At 37.7% G+C, this 8189-nt stretch overlaps 1 protein-coding gene across 5 annotated transcripts in view; it reads left to right on the forward strand.

Moving 5' to 3' along the window:
• The window catches only part of SLC16A7 (solute carrier family 16 member 7), a 260082-nt gene that overhangs the window by 102266 nt on the left and 149627 nt on the right, over nt 1-8189 (forward strand). For 2 of the 5 annotated variants that reach the window (XM_069080575.1, XM_069080569.1), the window contains one exon: nt 7197-7247. The exons of 2 other annotated variants lie outside the window; for them this stretch is intronic. The gene's annotated coding sequence lies outside the window, so the exon portion shown is untranslated. Of the gene's footprint in view, nt 1-6964; nt 7143-7196; nt 7248-8189 lie in introns of those variants that run through there. One more of the 5 variants, XM_069080595.1, reaches the window with a different exon arrangement.

The following is an 8189-nucleotide window of genomic DNA, read 5'->3' on the forward strand; positions in this document are numbered from 1 at the left end:
AAAATGTGCTTAGCACAGTGCCTGGGTCATAGTGGGTGCTGTGTAGCTTATTTCCCTTCCCCCTTCCCATTAATGATATGATATAGCTGTGAAGAAAGCAATTTTTAAGTCTCCTAAGAATTAAAGTTTAGTGTTAACCAAAGGGCAATGGAAAGGTACATGGTAGTCATGAATAAATGACAGTATATTACTAACAAAGAACTGGATAGGAGAATATATCAACAATGCCATATTCACAATGCCTACGGTAATTATCAATATGCGGATGTGGTTATCAATCACAAAATATATCAGGCTTTCTGTATGGGGGATAAAGAGAGAACATTTATTCAAACACCAAATGACTGAGTCCTAAAACCAGAAAGTCAAAGCCATCAGAGTAGTTATGAAATTGGAACAGGTAGATAAAGTAGAAAGCAACCACATTCTCAAGCCTTTAAAACAGAACAGGCTACCTCAGGCAAAGGTCTTTCTCTCCCCACTCACAGCAACCACCTAGTGTCCAGGAAGCATGCTCTCAGCAGCTCCGGCCCCTGGCAGTCCTCAGCAGGAGCCCTTAGCAGAGATTCTGGCTGACTCAAAAAGGGGTTCGTGCTTCCACTGCCACTGCCTCTGCCGCTGCTGCCGCTGTCGCCGCCACTGCCAGTCACTGCAGGAACTCTAGCTTGGCTTCTGCTTCCTCTTGCCCCACCCCTTCCTGCTACGTCAGCAAGTCCAACGGGGCATGGAAGATCTTTAAATCCCATAACCCTTACAGAGAAGCAGCATAAAATGTCAGAAAAACATTATCAGAAAAAAATATTTTAAAAATGTGTCAGTCCAGTAATGTAGTGAAGATGAGAGATAACCAATCAATAAACAACTCATTTATTACACTGGTATAGGAATAGCATCAAGCGTTTCAGAGCAAGCTCTGTTGGATATAGAGCAGAATTCCTATTTTGTTTTTTGCTTTTTTTTTTGGAGGGCAATTGGGGTCAAGTGACTTGCCCAAGGTCACATGGCTAGTTTTTATGTTAAGTGTCTATAATGCCATGAACAGAAGCTTTCCAGAAGAACTGCTACTGTGAACAGCTTTTTAAAGGTTCTGATTACTCAGTATAGTGATCACTTTATAACAAAAGCAAAACATCCACAGGAAATCAAGGTACAGCATTTACAATGTTACAACTTATCACAGAAAATCACAATATAATATTCACAACATAATCTCAAAGTAAAATAGTCACTCTTAAATTAACTCAATCAGTCACTTATCAGTAGTTTCAAAGTGCAATAGTCAAAGTACTCAAAGTACAATCAACCACTTGTTCATCAAAGTCTTACTAAGTATCATACACAAAACCCTCCACCCCTTAGGGCACTAGTAAACTATAATTCCATAATTATCTCAGTACCCATGTAGAGGTCTTTTCATCTTGACTTGGGGCCTGTTCTCAGATTCCCTGGATCCCCTTCCAGGGTCCCAGATTCTACCTGGATTTACCAGGCTGTCACCTGGGTTCAATGGCAGGCAGCTCCCAGTTCCTTGACCAGCTCTCTGGGCAGGTCCTGCTCCACATTGAACTTCTCCATTCAGGGTCTAGTCCACGTCATATCCTTTATCATTCTGCTCTAGGGAATTCAAGGCTCAACCAAGCCACAAACAAACAAAGTCTCAGCATCCCAGTCATGCTTCAGTCATCTGGGCTCCTGGCTCCTGGCTCCTGGGATCCTGTTCAGAAGAAGCTCCACCACCACAAGTTTTCAGGACTCAGTTCTCCATTCTTCTGTAGCTGTTCTGCCACCAGATCTTGGTCTCAAGGAAATTATGACTGTGCCTCTCTGCGGCTTTTCTTATATACACAGTATTACCTACTTCCTTCAGCCAACCCCTTCCTGTTACATCAGTTAACAGGACACAGGAGCTCATACCTTCTGTTTTCCCAACAGAGGCTTGATCAGTTACTAAGTGCTAAGTCCCTGCTACTTTTGCCAACACAAAGGGATCTTCAAATTCAAAATTACATTACCATTACAGTGTCTGAGGCGGATTTAAACTCAGGTCCTCCTGACTCCAGGGCCAGTGCTCTATTCACTGAGCCACCTAGCCATCCCACAGACTTCCTATTTAGTATTTGTTGTTAGCAAATTACACTGGATGAGAAGGCATGAATGGAAAAAAAATCTGCATTATTGGAAGGTGTGCTTATAACAATGAGGATACTGTTTTATTCAAGTATTAATAATGATAAAGTATATTATCATTAAAGATTTGAATTTGGAGTTAGAGACATAGATTCAAATCCTGGCTCTTTAGCTTAGCACTTTGTCACCTGAGGCAAATTGTTTAAACTTGCTTCTTCTCAATTTTCTCTACATATTAATCAGTAAATGTGAATAATTCTTGAATTTATATAACCTGGTGAAAATGGTTATTGTTCCCATTAAAAGCACATATAAACCAAGTTTACACAAGTAGTTTTCATAAAGTTATAAAATTCCAAAGAGGGATAGTACATTAGTAATCATATAGTACAATCTCCTTTCACAGATGAGGAAACTACCTCCCATTGAACTTTAGGGATTTGTTTGAGCTGACATCATGAAAAAGCTCAGGGAAGCAATGAGGTTTCCTTATGCTAAATCTTATCATTTTTGTTAAGGCATTTTATGGCGATAAATCAGGGTCAAAAAGAAAATTTTATTTTTTTTTATTTCCCCAACATCTGATACAACACATTAGTTATTGAAGGGCCTTAATTTAATTCTCATTAACTACATAATTTACCTGAATATCCCAAATAATTCTTTCGAAGTTCTTCATTTTTGACCATGGAAACCTGGCTGGAGAGGGATAATGGCAAAGTGTAGATTGGCTCACATTCCATGCTATAATGTGGTTTTCTTTGTACAAACTTGTATTGACTCTGTAGCATTGTGTTCTGAGACTGGATGATAGCCCATTTCCTTCCATTAACGTTTTTCTTGTTAATGAAAAGGAAAATGGCTTCAAATGGTAGGACATATGTATTTTGGTGAAATGAAACCCAGTACTGTACTTTCTACATGGAACAACTTGTTCATTGAGGAGGGATTTCTTTTTGTAAGAGAGCTTGATTTTAAAAACTTCCCTCTTATTTTTTTTTGTCAATAGCTCTAACAACGGAAGGAATCAGAGTTGAGGAAGTATTAGTTCAGGACATCAGGGGAAAATAAATGGATGGATGGATGGATGGATGGATGAATGAATGAATGAATGAATGAACAAACAAATTTAGAAAAAATAAACTTGACTTATAGACAAATAGGCAACTAGTCCTAGGCTCCACCCAATACCTTTTTTTTTAAAATATAGATTCTGGACTCATATTGCTTTATGACTGTTAAGATAATAGTAATCTTCCTAGGATATGAAAAGTTAAGTGAGAAACTTTTCGTCATAGGTTATTTTTTCTCCCCTGAGAATGTTCTCTCTGTTTCTACTTAACTTTTCATGGTGACCAAATCTTCAATACACAAACCACCTTCCCTAGATTTTTCTGTCCTAAATACTCTTGCATCTTTTAGTTAGGAAGGGCTGTTGTTATTTTTGTTGTTATTATTATTATTTAACACCAATCAATTCCTTCTCTACCCCCCCAACCCCACATAGACACAAGGTGATAAATACTTAAAATCTCATTAAAGGAGACAGAAATCAAGCATGGAACTTGGGAATTATTCCTTAAACAATTTAATTATTTAGCTAATGGCATGGTGGATAGAACTCTAGGTCTAGAATTAGGAAAACTTGAATTGAAATCCTGCCTCAGACACTGTGTGATGTTGGGCAAACTGCCTATGCTCTGTTTGCCTTGACTGTAAAAAAAATGGTGGCAACAATATGAACATGTGTGATTGAGTTGTGAGGATCAAATGATATAATATTTGTACAGGTGTTTGGCACAGTGAATGCCCCATAGTAGGCACTATATAAATGCTTATTCCCTTAACCTTTGTTGCCAAAAATTCTGTGGCAAATAACAAATGAGAACATATTAATTTTTACTAATGTAATATTGGTGAGGATATGTGGTGAACAGGGTTGTTCAATTATTCATCTCTTCCTCTCCCCCAAAGACTTGTTGCATAGGTGAGTTTCTCCATATAAATGCTCTTTCTCTGTCTTTGTAAACTATTCAAAGAATCTCTAAAGATAGATAGATAGATAGATAGACAGACAGACAGACAGACAGACAGACAGACAGACAGACAGACAGATAGATAGATAGATAGATAGATAGATAGATAGATAGATAGATAGATAGACAGATGATAGATAGACAGATGATAGATAGGTAGATAGATAGATAGATAGATAGATAGATAGATAGATAGATATAGATTTTTGCCTAACTCTGAACCCAGAGACAATCCTTTGATTGACATGACAGTATTAAATTTGTTTCTCTTCTCCAAAAATTCTCCCCCTTCAACTGATTCCTTCCAAATGCATTTTCAGTTAGTATACCTTGACTAGAAGAGGCCTGTGATTAACACTGTTTGTAAAGACAAAGTAAATATATAAAACCAAGAAAAGTAAACAGACTTTCCCTGTGCCCAGAGGGAAAGCTTTCAGGTTTCCAAGGAGAAAGCCTAAGGGAAGAAAAATGGTAGTGTATCACTGCTCTGGAGTCTGTAGTCTATAGAGGTTTGGGATGTACATCTGGACCAACATTCCTCATTCCCATTGGCTCAATGGGCCAATCCAGCTTCAGTCGTAGGCTTGGCCCCTTACTTTGTAGTGATTGCCTCTGACTATCTGACTATGCCTCTGTCCTTCTCTGTTCTTCCAACTGTGTATGTCACTTTTCACGGCCTTCTTTTTCCAGCTCCATGCTCCATTATAGAAGATCCTAAGAAACCAAGTTTCTTTTCTTTACTTGCTTTACCCTGGAGTAATTTTTAAGGGTTACCTGGGGGCTCAACCTATTTTGATTGGTTATTAGTCATATCTGGTTGTTTCATTTCTAATTCACTCAAAGGGTCTCTCAAAGGTTTGTTTCTTATAGAAGATGAAGCAGAATTTTTAGTTAAACACTTTATTATCAGCTCCTTTTCTGTGACTAATACCTAAGCTTTCAATGAACAGCTGAAAGAATAAAGAGTTTACAAACTTAGAAGTATTTTTCCTCCATTCTGAGAGCTTGGAATATTACTGTTCCAAGTTCAAATTCTACCAGTTTAGATTACAAGCCCTTCCAACCCCGTGCTTTCTCATTCTTCTCCTTCCATAAACTCTCCATTAAAAAAAATAATAATAATCTAGGGGCAGCTAGGTGGCTCAATGAATAGAGCACCAGCCCTGGAGTCAGGAGGACCTGCATTTGGATCTGGCCTCAGATACTTAACACAAAAAATAGCTGGGTTACCTTGGGCAAGTCACTTAACCTCAATTGCCCTCCAGAAAAAAAGGCAAAAAAAAAATTTATCCATGGATGAATTAAGTCTCTGAGGGTACCCTGTATAGTGCCTGTTGTTAGCACATGTAAACTTTAAATGTTATTTGATATAGCAGTGACAGTGAGTTAGGGGCTTTGTTTAGGTCTAATTCAACATATATGTTTTAAGAATCTATTATATGAGGGCATCTGTGGCAGGCATTAGGAATGTTATAGGTCAAATTGAACAATGTTCCTGTTTACAAGAAGCATACAGTTATAATAAAGATGTGAAGACATATATAAATGGTCCCTGACTGACATGATTTGCAGAAATCATTTTATAAACACTAAAGCATGCTGTAAATGGTGGGGGGGAAATCCATGGATAGGACTGAAGCTCTCAGATTGGTCCTTGATTATCCATCCCCTTCTCCCATCACATGGCCAGATCACCTGTTTTTCCTTTCATAATGTCCTTATTGATGTTAATTTCTCAATTCAATAAGTATTTATCAAGTAAGTGCCTACTTGATAATTGCAAAATAGTCAATAGGTGCAAAGAAGAATAAAAATGGTTTTTAGGGAGTTTATAATTACTAGAGAGATGGGGTATGTTGTAGGGGAGGGGGGGGATATGGCATATAGTAGGAGGGAATTCATTCCCAAATAAGGAAGACCAAACTGTCTCTGAAATTGGGTAGCCATGTGGTCAATAAACAAGACATTTTAGTTTCTTTTTACTTCATATGTTAAATGATACAAATAACATGATAGTACCTATCTCAAAGGATTATTGGGAGACTCAAATAATATAATGTAACATGTGTACATAGATAAATACAGGATAGTTTGGGAGAGACGGCCCTGGTAGTTGAAGAAATCAGGAAAAGATTTATGTAGAAGGTTAACTCTTGACCTTTATCTTGAAGGAAGATGGGGACTCTAAGAAGTCGTGGTGAGATGAAAGTGTATTCTATACATGGGAGCTAGCTGGTACCAGTGTCCTGAGGCAGGAGATGGAGTCATGTGTGAGGAACAGAGAAAAGGCTGTGACCAAAATCATGCATTTGCAAGATAGATGCCAGAGATTGGGTGTTGTCAAATGGATTGAAGCTAATTGATTTTGAAGGCAACCAGGCAGAGAGTAAACTAGCCCTGAAGCTTCAGTCTATTTAGTACATGCATACTCACCAAGCTAGCCATCCACACAGAGTGTAAAAGTTATTGGTGGGGATGGGAGGGGGGGGATGAATGAATTGTAACCCATTTTACAGTAAAACAATAGAATATTGGACTGTGCACTGGAAGATTTAGATTTCACTCCTGGCTCTAATTTTCTTTGTGACCTTAGGAAGGTCATACCATTGCTCTAGGCTTCAGGTTTCTCCACAATAAAATGAAAGGAATGAGCTACAGCTACAAGGTCTCCCCAACTCTTCAATTCTGTAATTAGAAATATCTGTGAGAGCATTTGCATGACAGGCAAATTTCTTGAAGATAAGTCTCTCTCAGCTTCAGGGGGAAAAAAGATAAGGAATATGAATATGATAGCTAAAGCAGGCAGAAAAAAATAGTGGCACTCCTACTTTGCCTAGGATATAATTTAAGTTTGGTTTGTCAAAGTGGAGGTATGAACTAATAGTACTTGCTAGAACAAGTCCTTCAAGAAGCTAAGTGTACCACCTTTCCCCTATCTGAAGGGAAAGAGAATGAAGGACATGGAGGTTCTTGACAAATGTATGTAAGTTTGCTGCTGGCTAAAGGTTAATGATTGGCTTCTTTTGTCCTTAGCTTTGAGCAGCTGAGACAAGTGGCAGTCTCTGGAGAGCTCTCTTCATTCAGGTAACTTTTGAATTCTACAGATCATAACCTTATTAGGACTGAGTTGAGATTTTTGGATGTTAATTTGGTTTTACATTCAATCCATTTTAACTTTCTTAATGTTATGGGAGAAAAAAAAACAACAACCTCATTTTCCAGTTAGTAGAGAAGAGATTTGGGCAGTTTTTGTCTTTGTTTTTGTTTTTAATCTCAGAGGTAAGGCTTTGCTGGAGGGAAGGCACCTGTATTTCTGTTTGCGTAAGTTTTGGAGTATCTGACAGCTAAAAACTCTCCATATCATGTAGGTCTTATGGTGTGTGAATGTCAGAGTTACAGGCTCTGGCAAAGGGAAGGAATCTACAATTCTTGTTTAGGTGAGAATCTGAGTTTCAGCTGTAGGACAACCTGTTGTGTATATAAATAATATAAAATAATTTTCTGGATTGCTTAACTGTCAAGTCTTGTTTGGTATGAGAACAAAAAAGTTTTATACCAGAACTTTCTGTACAGAGGACTGATTTTTTTCCTAACTTTAAATATTTGCTTTGTATTTCATTCTGGTTAATGATTTTAAAAGTTTACCTAATATGTTTAGTTTTAAATCACATTTCTTATAATATTGAGTACATAGTCTTGCTCAACAATGGTAAAGATAAACAATAACAAAAATAATTAGGTTTAAATGACAGTTCAGATAATTTGTTTCTATCCTACTAGAGAGTCAACCAGTTACTATCAGATTTTTATGTTATTAAGGACATGGTTTATTAGTGATAGATCTCTAAAGGTAACAGACATCAAGCTATTATATGTGTATACATATATGCATATATAAATGCATACATACAGAGAGAGAGAAGGAGAGAGAGGAGAGAGAGAAGGAGAGAGAAAAGGAGAGAGAGAGAGAAGGAGACACAGAGAGAGAGAGAGAGAGAGAGAGAGAGAGAGAGAGAGAGAGAGAGA

Source organism: Petaurus breviceps, unplaced genomic scaffold (assembly GCF_028583685.1).
Source record: "Petaurus breviceps papuanus isolate PSGF00001 unplaced genomic scaffold, PetGlider_PUasm1.0 154, whole genome shotgun sequence".
Classification (NCBI taxonomy): domain Eukaryota; kingdom Metazoa; phylum Chordata; class Mammalia; order Diprotodontia; family Petauridae; genus Petaurus; species Petaurus breviceps.